This window comes from Triturus cristatus, chromosome 5_1, assembly GCF_964204655.1.
Source record: "Triturus cristatus chromosome 5_1, aTriCri1.1, whole genome shotgun sequence".
Classification (NCBI taxonomy): domain Eukaryota; kingdom Metazoa; phylum Chordata; class Amphibia; order Caudata; family Salamandridae; genus Triturus; species Triturus cristatus.
In genome coordinates, this window is record NC_140587.1 from 596,318,442 (window position 1) to 596,336,238 (window position 17,797).

The following is a 17,797-nucleotide window of genomic DNA, read 5'->3' on the forward strand; positions in this document are numbered from 1 at the left end:
ACAATTGCTGGATTACTCACGCCACCACCCCAGTGTAACCCTGTTACCTCTTTTACCAAGTATGTTATTTTGGGAGGATGCTATTTTCTATGTTTTCCCATTGAGGTCTTGCCCCAGATGCAACTGCTGACCAAGGTCCACAATCAACAGTCCACTCCACTTACTACCAGACCTTGCAGGTCGTCTCGGCAAGAGGTGTGGAAGGGAAGGATAGACGAAAGGCCCATGGGTGGGAATCAATCAATCAATCAATCACTGCATCTATAAAGCGCGCTACATACCCGAGAGAGTCTCAAGGCGCTGGGGGGGGTGCTACTGGTCGAAGAGCCAGGTCTTGAGGAGTCTTCTGAAGGCCAGCAGGTCCTGGGTCTGTCGTAGGATGGTGGGGAGAGTGTTCCAGGTATTGGCGGCGAGGTAGGAGAAGGATCTGCCGCCGGCGGTGGTTTTTCGGATGCGAGGGACTGTGGCGAGGGCGAGGTTGGCTGAACGGAGGCTTCGGGTGGGGGTGTGGAAGCTGAGTCGGTTGTTGAGGTAGGTGGGTCCGGTGTTGTGCAGTGCTTTGTGTGCATGGATCAGGAGCTTGAAGGTGATCCTTTTGTTGACGGGGAGCCAGTGCAGGCCTCTCAGGTGGAGTGTGATGTGGCTGCCGCGGGGGACGTCGAGGATGAGTCGGGCCGAGGCATTCTGGATGCGTGGGAGTCGTCTCAGGAGCTTGTTTGTAGTTCCTGAGTAGAGGGCGTTCCCGTAGTCAAGTCTGTTGGTGATGAGGGCCTGGGTAACGGTTTTTCTCGTGTCGAGGGGGATCCATTTGAAGATCCTGCGGAGCATACGGAGGGTGTTGAAGCAGGACGCGGAGACGGCGTTGACTTGCCTGGTCATGGAGAGAGTGGAGTCGAGGATGACCTCCAGGTTGCGTGCATGGTCCGTGGGAATTTATAAGCCAACAGCCAAGTGCCATGGGGGCTGTCCAAGCAGTTGTAAAAAACTTCATAGCAACCAGAAACAAGCAAAATTTGTTTAAAATAGAGCTATAGTAAAACAATAGCATCCCTGAAATGCATCAATGATGATGACTGCTGGGATGGAAACACAACAAAAAAAATACAAATTCAAATGTTTACAGCCACGCAGAAATACTAGCGTAAAACCTTTCAGGGAAGTAGCATCAGCATAAGTATGGGTAGATTTACATAAAGAGAGGGTTCAGAGCTGTAAGGTAAAATGAACAAGCCGAAGGTAATATAATGAAAGGAGGAACAGGGTTCCATATGTAGAGAGGGTGACAAAGCCAGAGCAAATGTCTAGAGTGGTGAGGATTGAAGGCTTTTGTAGGTGCTTCACCCTCGTCGCTTTGCTCCCATAGAAGCATGCAGCCAGCTTTGTTGCCAAGAGGACGCCAGCATCAACGGGGTAAACCATGACAATAGTATTTTAGTCTTTCAAAAGAATCGAATCACATTGAATTACTCTGACTGTTCTCTTTCTTCAATTTCTTTTCTGTGTTCATGTTTTTTATCATTGACTCTTATACTGGCTGTGTCACATATCACATTGCGGAAGAGCCAGCCTGTTGCATCATTACCAGCTGGCACACCAGCATAATTTAATTATGTAGGCAGTGCTTAATTTGTAAAAGAATAATTGCTGGGAGCAAAGTTTTGCTACAAAGCCCTAGGTCAGCTGTATGGTGGAAGCCCAAGGCTGGCAATATCAAACATCTGGGGTGCGGAATACCAAATCTGCACTGCCTTGATTCAACCTCATGCCACTTTCATCAACCACCAGACGCTCTCTGTCCCTCTAGCTCATTCTTTCGGGTTCTTTTTGACTTTTAATTTCTTTCTTTGTCACTATTTTTCCATCTTTCACTTCCTCTTTCTTTCCCCCTTCTAAATTGTTACTCTCTCTTGTTCCATGTCAAAGTCTGATGAGGAAAAATAAATGATGGTTAGGCCTTCTGGCAACCCTAGCAGCTCAAGTTAAAAAAGGGTGGGGGGGGGGCAGATGTATTAACATTTCATGTAACAGAATACAGCAAGCAACTTCCTGCGACGCCTGAAAGAGAAACACGTGGACTGCGCCATAACTGCAATGATTTGGTGCATTTCTGCTGCTTCCCTGAGCTGGTGTACTGTGGGCTATCAATCATCAATTCATACACTTTTGCTCCATGGTGAAATGGTGCCTGCTTTACAGGCAGGATTGTTTTTGTGCAGGTAGGGAGACCTTCTTTCACAAAACTACCTTCCTTGCACAAAACAATCCTTAAAGTCTTTTTCCTTTTTCTATGTATGGTGCTGAATGCATCACACATAGAAAAAGGAAGTAACAAGGAGAAATAAACATATTTCTCCTTGTTACACATATATCTGGCCAGTATGCCATTTTAATGCATTCCCAGGTGTACAACTCTTTGTAAACCTGAAAATGCATCAAAATCCATGGGTAGATGCGTGGGAATGCCCACACTCCAACCATGTAATGTCTCATTGCCACTAGGTAATGCAAAGCAGCATTTTACAGTGTTTTAGCACCTGGCCACTTGGCACCGCAAAAGGCGGCATATATTTCCCCGATTAAGATGCCTAAGTAGATGTACTCAGGATTCTGGGCCTAAGCACTTGTACTATTACAATCCAGGTCAAGATTTATTTATTTGTTTCTACTTAAGAAATTAAGATAGTCGGGCATTTTTTTATTTCGTGCTCCAACTTGTGTTTGATTCTGCCAAATAAGATGCTTGACCCAGTACAAGTGCCTTGTAGGTTATGAAGATATGCAGGTCTCACCTACATAGAGCTGTGGGTTGGTGTCAGACTCCTTATGTTACCAATACATAAATACAAGTGTTTTTTGGACAAACTATTGAGTTCAAAATAACGGAAGGCAAAAATATTGGAAAAAATATTGTGATTCAATTATTTCGCTATGTAAAATTATCATTGTCAAGATTATAATTTTTTGGGGTAAGTAATATTGTTTTTAAGAATATTGCAGTTTTTAATATCATTTGCAGTATTATAGTTGTAAAAAAATATTGTTTGTTAATTAATTTAAAGTGTTTTAGTTCATATATTAATTTTAAGTTACTATTGGTTGTATAATTGTTATACATTCTTTTAAATATAAAGGATGATTACGATTATGACAGCCTGTCGGTGGTGGGTGGTCCATCAGATAGATATTTCCCACCCGCCATTTTACAATGGCGGGCGGGGGGGAGATGACGGTCAGAAAGTCTGCCCCCATGCATCCAACGGGCTCCTTGAGCCCGCCAGTGCGTCGGGGGGATTGTATCTCCTACAATGGTGGTGGTGCCTGCCAGGCACTGCCATAAGGATTACAATGTCACTTTCCACCGGCCATTTCATGCCGGTTAACCCGCCATTTAAAGGCTGGCGTAAAGGAACTTTCGGGACCCGTAGCAGGCCCCCCCTTTCCCCCGGCCCCCAGACATAGGACCTGGGGGGCACTTATGGTGTCCCCTACATATCACGGCACCATGTGGCAGGCACCGCATGGTGCCTGCCATGTAGTGCAGAGATATGTAACATGTCCCTTTTTTACATTACGGCGGGTGCTGCAGCCAGCGGCACCCGCCGCAATGTAAAAGATAGGCATTGCGACCACCGTGGTGGTGGTCGCATTGTAATGCCTTTTATGGGACCGCCGCCTTTTAGGCGGGCGGTCCCATTCCCAGATATGATGGCGGACGGCAATCAGCCCCATAGTATGGAATTTTAAGGTATTTCGAATTTTATATTTACTTGTTATCAGTAATTTATAGTGTCTTAGTCGGATGTTGGGTTTGTAGGAGTGTAGGGTGGGAAGTTAATTAGGCAATAATTAATTAACAATTCATTATTACTTTTTATTTAATTATGCAATTGCTTATAAATTATGAAAATTGGTTAACTGATTTATTTTAGTTATGTTTTAGGTGTGGGCTGCTGGGTTTGTAAGGAAATAGGGCGGGAAGTTAATTAATAATTATTTACTATTTTTTATTAATTGTTATTTATTTAATTTACTATTTATGGGATTGTAGGGGCATACGATGGGGAGTTACATAAATGAAATGCAATTTATTTTAATGTTAATTTGTTTTACAATATGTATTATTTGATTACTAACTATGTCTATTAATTCAGTTATTAACAATTGTGGACTTGTTCTACTGTTTACTTTATGTTTCTATGTATTTTAATATTTATATGTGTATTGCAGATGTATTTCCAAATGTCGTGTTTTACATTTTTCTGGATGAATTGGTTGCAAAGAAAATTAATATATATTCTATTTTCATAATTATGTATAAGTAATTCATTAAATGTAATTAATTATGTATATATTTTGAAACATTTTTAATTTGTTTTATAGTGTTTGTGAACATTTGTTTGTGTTGTGATATTTGTTTTACATATTAATTTAAATTAAACATATTACTAATTATTTTACCTTCTTTTTGGTAGCTAGGGAAGTTGAATTTATTACATGTTATTTGATTTTTTCGCTTCTTTTCTAACTATATATTTAATTGTTTTTATTTTTTAAATACACATATGTATAGTTTATAATTTGTAATTAATGTTTATATTCAGAGTTTAATATTTTTTCTACATTAATGGAGTTATTCATATATGTAATGCACTTGAAATTAAATACTATCACTACTGTTGCACTAACTGCAGTAGGAATAGTAAACCAAACCCCTCCGAAGTCCAACACTTTCCCTACTGTTGCACTGACTGGAGTAGTAATAATAAATCTAAGACGTTCAAAGTCCAACACACATTCCTTCCACAAACATGCCGTAGAGATCTGGGCCCACCCTCCACCTCACTACCCATGCGGACAACAACTCGACCAACATGGAGCACCTCCACTTCCAGGTCCAGACCAACATGAATACCACCTTCCAAGGCACCCTCACCTACTGACCTCTCAGACTCCACCAACCCTTCAGCGATTCCATAATCGACTTCATTGCATAAGACGCTCTTGCCTCCACAGACTACATCCTCCTCTGCAACCTCAACTCCAAAGACAAAAACACCTCATCCCTGCTGGAGAACCTCGCCACTGTCAGACTCAAATAACAGTTCACATCCCTAACCCACTCAGCAGGACACACGCTCGACCCCATCTTCTCAGAAAGTGACAACATCACTTTCAGCCACACCACCGAGCTTTGGTGGACCGACCACCGCTGCGTCCACTTCTCCTTCACCAAACCCACCGTACACCACCACGCACACTGCTACCCTAACAGAAATTGGAACAAGGTCACTGAAGAACAGCTCACCACCACCCTCAGCGAAACCCCCCCACCGACTACGACAGACACTCATACCTAAGCATGCAACCTCCACCAATGGATCTCCAACTGCGCTGACTCTCTAGCTCCCCTGAAGAAAGCCCTAAGTAAGTGACACAACAAGAAAGCCAGCTGGTTCTCTCCCGCCCTTCATGAGTCCAGACACACCTGTAGACAGCTCAAGAAGAGATGGAGAAGCAGCAAGACACAGGAAGACCACTCAGGCTTCAAGACTGCCATCACCACACACCACCACCTATTAGAACGACAAAGAAAGCGGCCCAACAAGAAATAATGAATGCCAATGCACTCAAGAGCAAATAAATTTTTGCCATCGTCAAATAATTCACTAGACCCAGCACAGGGGGAGCAGACATCCCACCCTCCCAAGACCTCTGCAACAACCTCAGCACCTTCTTCCACCGCAAGATTAAGGAGATACACGACAGATTCGACAACCTCAATACCCAAGACCCTCCCACCCCACCCCCAACCACCGTACCCAATGACAATGAACCCCAGCAGACCCTACTGAGCTAGACTCCCCTCACTGCTCAAGACACCCTCAAGATCATGAAGAGCATCCACTCCGGAGCACCCTAAGACCATTGCCCGCACAACATCTTCAACAGATCCAGCACCTCCATCGCCCCCATACTATGTCACATCATCAACTGCTCCATCAACTCCACCACCTTACTGGAAAACTGAAAACACACAGAGACCAACCCCATGCTGAAGAAACCCTCTGCTGACCCGACAGACCTCAAGAACTTCAGACCCATCTCTCTTCTACCCATTCCAGCCAAGCTCATTGAGAAGCCCATCAACACTCAATTTTCTGAGTAATTGAAAGCACACCACATCCAGGACCTCTTTCAATCCGGCTTCCGAAGCAATCACAGCACCAAGACCACTCTCCTCGCCACCACACTTCAGCCTCATCCTTCTGGACCTCTCAGTTGCCTTCAATACTATTTCTCACCGCAACCTATGCACAAGACTCCACAACGCCGTCATCCATGGTAATGCCCTGGAATGGATTTGCTCCTTCCTCACTGGCTGAATGCAGAGTGTCAGACTACCACTGTTCCACTCTGAACCCACAGGGATCAGCTCTAGAGTGCCTCAGGGCTTCTCTCTGAGCCCCACCCTCTTCAACATCTACATGGCCCCACTCACAGCGATCATCAGTGACCACAAACTCAACATCCTTTCCTACGCCGATGACACCCATCTGATTCACTCCCTCACCAACTAACCCACAGTCACCAAGTACAACTTTCAGGATGAGATGAAGGCTGTCGCCACCTGGATGAAGAACAGATGTCTCATGATCAACTCATAAAAAACCTAAGTCCTTTTCATGGGCTCCACGCTCTTTGCCTGGGAAGACTCCTGGTGGCCCACAGCACTTGAAACTCACCCACAGACCATGCATGGAACCTCGGCATGAACCTGGCCTCCTTGCTCATCATGAGCCACCAGATCAATGCTGTATCATCATCCAGCTTCCACACGCTACACCTGCTCTGAAAGATCTTCAAGTGGATCCCCATTGAGTCTAGAAAAACTGTCACCCACACACTCAGCAGCAGAATCAACTATGGCAACACACTCTATGCTTGCCTCACCCAAAAACTCCTCAAGAAATTGCAGAACATTCAGAACGCCTCGCTAGACTCATCTGCAACATCCCACGCTGCAGCCACATTAACGGCTACCTGATGAAAGACCTCCACTGGCTCCCAGTCAACAAAAAATCACCTTCAAGCTCCTCACACATGCCTACAAAGCCCTTCACAGTGTGGGACCTGCGTGCCTTTACCAATGCCTCGCATTCCACGCACCCACCAGAGACCTTCACTCTGCCCAACTGGCCCTGGTTACTGTCCCACGTAACTGCAAGACCACGGCCGGAGGAAGATCCTTCTCTAACCTGGAACACCCCTGCCTTTCCACCTCAGGCAATGACCTTTACTGCTTCAATTCAGAAATCGCCTCAAGACCTGGTTTTTTGACTGAACAACAATGCCTTTGACAGACAAGCAGTCCCCCTCACTTCCCCCCGTGCCTTGAGACCCTTACGGGTGAGTAGTCACACTCTATAAGCCACCTAATTGATTGATTGATTGATTGATTGATTGAACACTTTCCATAATGTTTCTCTGTTAGGAGTGGTAATAGTAAATTCAACCCCTTCAAAGACCAACGCTTTCTCCACTGTTGCTCTGACTGGAGTAGGAATAGTAAATCTAACCTCCCTGAAGTCTAACACTTTCCCTATTGTTGCACAGACTGGAGTGGGATTAGTAAATCTAACAACTTTGAAGTCCAATGCTTTCCATACTGTTGTGCTGAGTGAAGTATGAATAGTGAATGTAACCCTCCAAACTCCAACATGTTCTCTACTGCTGCACTGACAGGAGTGGGAATAGTAAATGTAACCCCTCTGAAGTCCAACACTTTCCCTACTGTTGCGCTCTTTGTAGTGGGAATAGTAAATCTAACCCCTCCAAAGTCCAACACTTCTTCTACCGTTGAATAAACTGTAGTGGGAATAGTATATCTAATATTCCCAGACTTTAATACTTTTCCAAATGTTGGTTGAATATATTTTATAGTATTTGTTTAATTTTTTATATTTTATATTAGTTGTTTTTATTTTTACTTTTTAATATGTATAGTCTTTTAGTAAATGTTTACATTTTTATTTTTTAAATTTTTATATTTTATCTATTGGCTGAAATATTAATATATTTGTAATTGAATTGTTTATATTGTGTATGTTTTTTATCTGTGTATCTTATTTGTGTGTGTATGTTTATATATGTATATATAAATAAGTATATATATATTCACTGAAAAAACCATAGGTTTCACACACGCTATAGTTACGAATTAGCATTTAAAAAACCTTGCAAATTCACTTAAAAAACCATAGGTTTCACACATGTTATAGTTAGCTGGACATTTCACTCGTAAAAAACCAATGAAATTCCCCCGTTATAGTTAGTGCAGGCAACTATAACTCACGCGACCGCAATCCTCTGCTGATGACGTCAGATATTACATCACTGTATTTAGACACTTATTTACCCATGTCTTCTTCCATTAATCTTTAGCTATACATATATTACAAATATTTATTTTTCATAAAGACACATATGTCATCAGTGATGTAATATCTGATGTCATCAGCAGAGGATTGCGGTCACGTGAGTTATAGTTGCCTGCACTAACTATAACGGGGAAGTTTCATTGGTTTTTTACGAGTGAAATGTCCAGCTAACTATGTGTGAAACCTATGGTTTTTTAAGTGAATTTGCAAGGTTTTTTAAATGCTAATTCGTAACTATAACGTGTGTGAAACCTATGGTTTTTTCAGTAAATTTGTACGTTTTTTTAAATGCTAAGTTATGTATTTATAAATTATTTTTTTTCAGGTTTTTCACCGTGCGCGCACCGTGAAATTTTTATTTTTTTTAAAAATCGCGAGGTGCGCACCGAGGACCCACATTTCGCAGTGCTTTTTTTTCTCCCTTGGGGGTCCTTCTGTGACCCCCTGACCAAGGCTAGAGGGGCAGGAACTGTCCACTCTGCCCCCTTTTCACGTTCTCCACCTTTTTTTTTTCACCCCCTCAGACTGCGAGAGTCAAAATGGCGGCCAACACTTCCTGGTTTCGACCGATTCGAATGTTTACCGAGATCTAACAACCAATCAGAATTGCGCTCGCGCACGGCAGGGTGCGCGCACCATGCGCGCACGGTGCATGCGGCTCGCGCACGGCAGGGTGCGCGCACCGTGCGCGCACGGTGCGCGCGTATAGATATTGATATGCTTTTAAATGCTATTTTCTCAGGAAATACTGAACAGATTTACACCAGACCTGCAAAAGGCACTTCCTTGACCTTATGGCTACCTCTCTGCCAAATTTCACGTAATTCTGTTCAGCCGTTCGGGCTGTAGCTGCGACTAAAGGTCCTATGGAAAAATGCATGGGGAAAACGCGTTTTGGGACCCCCCTTTTTCTCAGCCCACGCTTGACGAATCACCCCGAGACTTTCAGGGTAGGAGCTGAGCGGAGCGCCCCATTAGTTTTGAAAATTTCGCGAGGATTCGTCAACCGGCGCCAAAGTTATTCAAAATAGAATTTTGAGATTTCCTATGGAAACTAGGTTGTAACTATAACTATCTACTGGTGACCGCCAGTAGATAATATATATATATATATATATATATATATATATATATATATATATATATATATATATATATATATATTCACTGAAAAAACCATAGGTTTCACACATGTTATAGTTAGCGGAAATTTTACTGATAAAAAACCAATGAAATTCCCCCGTTATAGTTAGTGCAGGCAACTATAACTCACGCGACCGCAATCTTCTGCTGATGACATATGTGTCTTTATGAAAAAAAAATATTTGTAATATATGTATAGCTAAAAATGTATGGAAGAAGACATGGGCAAATAAGTGTCTAAATACAGTATTAGCATCAGCAGAGGATTGCGTTCGCGTGAGTTATAGTTGCCTGCACTAACTATAACGGGGGAATTTCATTGGTTTTTTATCAGTAAAATTTCCGCTAACTATAACATGTGTGAAACCTATGGTTTTTTCAGTGAATATGTATATATATATATATATATTCACTGAAAAAACCATAGGTTTCAGGGGTGTTATAGTTAGCTGGACTTTTCACTTGTACAAAACCATTGAAATTCCCCCGTTATAGTTAGTTCAGCTAACTATAACTCGCGCGCCCGCAATGCACTGCTGATGACGTCACATATTACATCACTCATGACATGGTCAGTGACATCACTCATGACATCACTGATGACATCTCAAATGACATCACAGATGACATCACTGATGACATCATCCAGTGAATGTGTGTTTTTCTGAAAATTAAATATGTTTTATATATGTATATTTCAAGGTCGATGGAAGAATAAATGGGTATATAAGTGTCTAAATGGATGATTTGTTTTTGAAAAATTGATTGTGTAACTGACTGATTAAGTGTATCATAGTGAATACATGGCTTAGTGAGTAATGTTTAAATATGTAAATATCTGTATCAGTCTCTCACTTTGTGTATAATTGGCTGCATGGGTTGGTGAGTAGCTACATGGGTGTCTATATAGGTTATTAGTTGTTTTTTTGAGTATCAGTCTGAGTGTCTGCATGGTTCGGTGGGGGGTATTACGTAGTGCATAGGTGCATGAATGAGTGACTCACTGTTTGTATGTGTTGAACACAGCATGTGTGCAGGACTGTATGGGTGGATGAGTGTGTGTATGGGTGTGTTAGTGAGTGAATGACTGTCTCAATAGTGTCTTTATGAGTAACTACATATGTTTTAAACTAGTATATGTGACTATTGGTGTATATATGTGAGTATATGTGAGAGTGAGAGATTGAAAGAGTTCCTGTATGAATAAGTATGTGTTTCTATAAGTGATTGTTTAAAAGACTAAGTATGTGTAAGTTTCCGTAGAAGTAAGTATGGTGGTGTGTGTAAAACTGTACATGCAAGTAAATGTATGTTTGATTCTTTATTAGCATGAGTGACTATGTGTGTGAGTAACTCTATGGATGAGTGGCATTGTGTAACAGGATGTATAGGTGTATGAGTACATATGATGAGTGAGTACATGTATGAGTGACTGTATAGGACTGTTGGTGAATGAGTGGATGTGTATGTGGATCTTAGAATTACTGAAGAGGTTGTTGTAACTGGTATTGGTAGGTATGTCCATTGTTTTGAAAATGTTAGTCTCTATTTTTGAATGTGTGTATCAAAGGTTATATTAGGGTGAGAGGAGGTCTGCCACTCTATCACAAGGATGATGTCATCAGTGATGTCATAAGTGATGTCATTTGAGATGTCATCAGTGATGTCATGAGTGATGTCACTGACCATGTCATGAGTGATGTAATATGTGACGTCATCAGCAGTGCATTGCGGGCGCGCGAGTTATAGTTAGCTGAACTAACTATAACGGGGGAATTTCAATGGTTTTGTACAAGTGAAAAGTCCAGCTAACTATAACACCCCTGAAACCTATGGTTTTTTCAGTGAATTTCTGAGGTTTTTTAAATGCTAATTCCTAACTATAACGTGCCTGAAACCTATGGTTTTTTCTGTGAATTTCAAAGGTTTTTTAAATGCTAATTTCTAACTATGCCTACAGAGATAGGACATGTGAAGAAAGAAGAAAAAATGCACAGAAAGAAACAAAAGAAGTGCAGAAAGAAGCAACAGAAGTCCTCAAATACGAAGATAAGTGCAGGAAGAAGGATAACGTGCAGAAAGAACAAAAAGAAGAGCAGAAAGAAGCCTTGTTGCAAAATCATCCTGTACCCTCAACTTTTTCAGACGGATACTGGTGGTAACTGAGTCTGACTAACCAGTCCTAGAGCCAGTGCTATGTTAAAAGACACTTAGAATACAGTGAAAACACCTACATACACTAGGGAACATTATGCGTTGGGGTCCCCCTGTGATTAGCATGACCTCCTCTGTAAGCCCCTAGTATATAATAGGGCATGGGGATTAAAACTACCTCTTAAAACAGGCCACAGGGCGTTTTTGCACACGTTAACTCAGGCCCCGTCCCCTCCATTCACCACTGTGTAAACACGCCCTGTGTCCATTTTTAGTTGGGAGATTAAGTTCATTTGAATCCTGAGGGTCCCTAGGGTCCAACTAGCCCACTAGGTACCTCCAGTAAGTGCCACAGAGCTGCGTTGCAGAGAGGTGTAAAAAGTGGCACGGCCTGGACCACCTCTCTGCAATGCAGCTCAGTGGCGCTTACTGGAAGCACTTGGTGGGCTAGTTAGCCCCCAGGGGCCCTCAGTATTGAAGGGAAATTATATCCCCAATTTAAAACGTGCCATAATGCGTGTTTGCACACGTCACCTCAGGCCCCGTCCCCTCCATTCACCACTGTGTAAACGCGCCCTGTGGCTGTTCTAAGTTGAGAGATTAAGTCCCCTTGAATCCTAAGGGTCCCTAGGGTCAAACTAGACCACTAGGTACCTCCAGTAAGCGCCACAGAGCTGCGTTGCAGAGAGGTGTAAAAAGGGGCTTGGCCTCAGAACACCTGGCTGCAGCGCAGCTCCCTGGCGCATACTGGAGATGCCTGTTGGGGGCGCGTTTGCAGAGTGCTGCACGGAGGGGGCATGGCCTCCGGCACGATGCCAGTCTTTTATTTATTTTAGTTTTTTAAGAAGGGGGGCTGTTTGGTTCCCCTTCTTATTCTAATTTATTGGCCCTGATGACCCCATCCCCCAGGGCCGGCCACTGTTTTTTATTATTTTTAAAAAATATATATTTATAGACACACCTAGGACATGCTGGACAAACCGTACGTACCTATCACCATGACGGTTTGCGTGATATTCATTAAAAGGCGACTATGCATGCAATGAATCCACGTGGAATGTATTTACACCACTAGTGAAGCTCTGACATGTCTGATGCCCTACCGTGCCTAATCCTGGTAGACACCCTTGTCGTTTATTTATACAAACATGGGTAGCTATTGACGGGCACATTTAATACACATGCACACCAAGCCATTCAAAGGGGATTCGACAAAAATTCGACCAAAACTATGCAAGAAACCCCCCTCACGGTTAATAAAACACACATCCACTGCCGGATGTGTAATACTTTTTATTTTACTCTCTGGAAAGGGGACGAACATCACTTGAGAGTCACAGCGTGCTCCTGACAGAGCCCAATGCTGTGTTACACCCACCATTGCCTGCCGAGTGCCACACACCTCTGTGTTGTATTCCACTAGCTAGTGCATATGCTATGACACTCTCTAGCCCATGTGCACTGTAACACCACCCCGTGAATATGTCATGCCACACTTGTCTTCGCACGGGTTATATTGCCCCATCTAACGTGCCTTTCTCGATGCCTATGTTATAACGCACAGTGCTATGCCATACATATTACAATCTGGGATCCATATCTTTGTCACAGTGCATATGCAACGTTACACTCCCCAGCACATATTTTATATTACAACTTTAGAGACTAGTTAGGTTACACAACACTGCCCTGTGCATATTACACTCCAAGGCGCATATCGCATAGCACGCGCTAGAGCCTGTGCTATCTCGCGCTCTCCAATGAATTTGTCATTGCGCACAATGTATTGCATATTATATTTCTCGCCCAGTTCATCTTATATCACACTTTTTGGTGCATAGTTTATACCATACACTATATCTAGTTTTCATTTTCAATCGTGCTCTCAAGACTATGTTCTATATAACACTGTGTTCACCTACCCTTTTCACGGGCATTACATTTTGCGATAGGGGGTGGAGGGTCAGGGGGTGTTTCTGCCAAGTGAGCCCGGAGTCACAGTCACAAACGTCCTCTTCTTCCTGAATAAAAGTGAGATTAGGCTGCATACTTGTTCATATTTTAAGTAGTTCGCACAGACACAATGTTTTAAAAACAATAAAGTTCCTAATACCCGCCTTCTCTGAACAGTTAGCTTGCTGCCCCATCCCCTTCCTCCCTATCCTCTGTTGTGTGAATCCATGGACTAGCCTCCTCCCTCCTGCCATGCATGGTCTGATGTGCTGCCACTGCCCTCAATTTAGTATGATGTACCAGTCCACTCCTCCTGCCCTCCATTGCCCAATTCTATGCCCCATCATTGACCTCCTGCTTAAACTCTGTGCTTAGCTTGCTGCCCCTATTCTCCTTCCCCCTGCCCTCCGATGTCTTTGTGCATGCCCCTGCTCCATCCTTTTTGCCCACCATGTCCCATGGACCTGCCACTCCTATCTACTCTGAGTGTTCTGTTGAGCTGCCACTCCCCTCCCACCTGCCTAGCATTGTCAGATGACTGTAACCTGTCCCTGCCACCTCCACCCTGCCTGTCCACATGCCATGCCCCTATCCTCTTCCTCCTGTCCTACATGGTCCATTGTACTGCCACACCCTTCTGCCCTCCCTGGTCTGTTGTGCTGCAACTGCTCCTCCTGCCTGCCCCGTGTGGTCTGTTGTGAGGTCCCTTCCCCTGAACTTTCTTGTCTGTGCACAGGTCCTGACCCTCCCTTCTATCCTCCATCGTCCTTTGTGCATGCCCCTCCACCCTCCTTCTTGCCCATCATAGCCATTGTGCTGCCACTAACCCTCCCACTTGCCATGCATGGTCTTCTGTGCTGCCATGGCCCCGCCCACCTTCCCTGTGTGGTCAGTTAGCTGCCCCTGACCCCCTCCCACCTTCCCTCCATGGTCTGTGTGTATGCCATCACAGTCTCACTGTTGCTCTTCATGGTGTCTTGCTTCTAGTGCCCATCCTGCCTGACCTCCATGGCTATCTTGCTGCTCCTGCCCTGCCCCCTTGCCCCCAGCCCTACTCCCTCCCTCCTGGCTTGTCTGTTCCATTGTAATGCCCCTGATCCGTCCCTCCTGCCCTTTATGGTCTGTTATTCTGCAGCTTTCTCTCCTGTCTGTCCATTATGGTCAGCTAGCTACCATTGCCTCTTGCCCCTCTGTTCTCTGTTGTCCATGTGCATGGTCCTGTCCCCTCCCTTTTGCTTTCTATGGATTGTTGTGCTGCACTCCCGTCCTGCATGCCCTGTGTGGTGTATTGTGCTGCTGCAAACCCTGATGCCTGCCCTGCAGGGTCAGTTTGGTGCACCTCTCCATGTCCCTCCTGTCCTCTGTTATCCAAGTCCATGTCCCTATCCCATTTCCTTCCATGATCCAATGTACCATACTTGCGAACATTTTGAACTTGGTAAGAGGGAGATTTTGAAAAAAAACTGGGGTATTGATTTTCCCCTTTGAGTTACATTGAAAAAGAGGATATTGTAGACAGGAGACAGATCAAATAAAGCCCATTTGAGCTTAAAAACATTGGACGTTTCCTGGCTGAATCGGGTCTGTTGGCATGTATGGTTGTACTACCATTGCCTCTTCCTTCTGCCCACAATGGTCTATTACATTGCCACAGCCTTGAAGGAGGGTAGATTTTGTATCACAGGGGGCCCCTGGCCCGTTCTGTCCACACCTGAAGTATGAGACCCTTGTCCTTGCCCTGCAAGCTGCATTTGTAGGCCGTATTAAATTGACCAGCGGGTCCTGTGTTGCTATATAATTATTCTGAGACATCCTTACCACTCAGCCAGCATAAAACCCCTGTGTAGGCCCTTCTGTTCAATATGTAGGCCTCTTTGTTAAATTGACCATAGCTCTGCAATTTTAGTGTATAGCAGTCTGAAGGCAGGTCTGCGAGGCCTTCTGATCCAAACTAGTAGCCCCCACCCTACCCGAGTGCTCCGTGCTCGGTATCAAAGTTCAACATCCCCCTGAAGCTGTCGACATACAGTAGGCTGCATCCTGGACTGGTACTTGCTTCCTGGGCAGGTTTCCCGCTTTTAAGGAAGTGGCAACCGCAGAGCGTCAAGTTAGGAGAACTGAGGAGATTTTATACATGAATATATTGAATTCCCGTACAATACCCATTATTTTCTGCTTGCTCTATGGAACTTACGATAAGCGATTGGCCTGAGAGACTGACCTTTTCACCCAGTCCATTGTCAGCATTAAGTGGGTAAATGACGAAATGTCTGGTAAAATCTGCAGACGAAGCTTTTGGGTAGCATACGTAGGTAGATGTAGCGTGCAAAGGAGCCCACAAAATGATATAAAAAGGGAGCACCCACAGATATCGAAGGACTACCTCGCCGTCTGTATGTAGGTTAACAGGCAGTGCAGGTTTTCCCCAAGAGCTGGGAGCTCTTGTCTTCCTTTGCTTAAAATGTCTTGCTCTGCTTTGCTTGAAGTATCTTATTCTATTTTACCTATATGAAATGTCATGTTATTTTTAACCATTGTTCTCTTTACTTTTGCATTTAAAAGATTTTGTATTGTAATTGCAGGAATGCTTGCTCTAAGAGTAAACGTGAGTGTTCCTAGGTAACATTTTCCTTGGTGTAACTTGTTTCTCATGATGCATTTATAGATGTGTTTTCTCTCTCTCTCTGTCAGTACATTAATTGAGATACAGAGAATATTATGACAGCTGTATGATTATCTGGATTCTGTATTTTGTACTTTATGTCTCTATTCTGCGGTTTCTTTGAAGTTGCATCTTCTCATTAAACTGCCATTGTATTCTGCCTCCAATTCCATGTCTCATATGTCTGTTTTCTTCATTTTTGGAGCAAGCGTTCCTAGGCACCCCGGCTCAAATTAAGGTGCCCCTTTTGTCCCTGACTCACTCTCCTGCTCAGTTCTGTGGTGGCTCCCGGGGATCTGGGGACCGCCCCTAGCTTCCTTGACCCGTAATAGATCTTCCCTCCAACAGCCTCTCTTGCAAGTCCTGTATTGTTGGTTTGTTGCCCCTGCCCCCCTTTCCACTGCCCTCCATAGTCTGTTGTGCTTCCACGGCCCTTCCTGCCTGCTCAGTGTGGTTAAATTGTTGCCTTTGCACCCTCCTACCTGCCTTCAATTTTCAGAGTCCGTGCCCCTGGCCTCTGCCCCTCAACAGTATCCTAATGAACAACTAGATTGCTAACATTCTATATTTATTACAAAAGTGTGGAACGCCTGACATCATCTTGATGTAATCAAAACTGTAATACCTAGAGCATTTCCTTTAGAAATTACATATATGAGAGGGTCTTATTGGCATCAAAATTATGGTTAGTGCTCTAAAAGACTAAAATAAGGACATATTTTCTGAGTTTTCAAATAGCGATAAAGCACTTTTAAATTATTTGTTATCTTTATGTTTTTTTATCCAGTTGACCACTTGATTAAATGTTGCACTTAGGGGAGAGGATGTGGTGTTACTTCCAGAACTGCAGACTTTGCAACTGGGGAACCAGGTTGAAGTTTCTGCTTCAGCTCGACATTCTGTGATTCTGGTCAAATCACTTAGTCTCCCCATGTCTACAACCAAAATGAATTTGTTCTTGTGTGATGTAACCAATGCTCATGTAAAGCACTCCAATACCTGACAACTCTGCACTATATAACACTGCAAAAACACAAAATAATAAGTGTTTTGCACACTTCTGTCATTGGGCTATATTTGGGCTACATCTGGGTGATTTTGGGCTACATTTGGGCTCTTTTGTCTCCGGTGGCCATCTTGGGAGATTTATTTGTTATGAAGTTTCCTAATTTCCTCATGTACTGCAGTCTCCTCAGTAGGAAATGCTTTCAGTTTTTTACTTTGATTCCATCATGAAGGTATTCAGATATGTCACACATTTGCCATAAATTCTGAATGTTAGCACTCTAGTTGCTCATTAGATCACTGTAGTAAAACTACTGCACCATGGAAGTCTGCTCCTGGTATTAAAAGTGCATGTTTCAGTCTGCATGTCAGAATTTTTTAATGAAATAGAAGAGGATTTGAGAAGTCACTCAAAATGTGCCCTCATTTTCTTTCTTCAGCA

The 17,797-nt window shown here is 43.4% G+C and overlaps 1 long non-coding RNA gene across 2 annotated transcripts in view; it reads right to left on the minus strand.

Annotated features, from left to right (window-relative positions):
- Nucleotides 1-17,797, minus strand: part of LOC146831253 (uncharacterized) — a 107,709-nt gene that overhangs the window by 14,916 nt on the left and 74,996 nt on the right. The gene's annotated exons all lie outside the window — the stretch shown is intronic.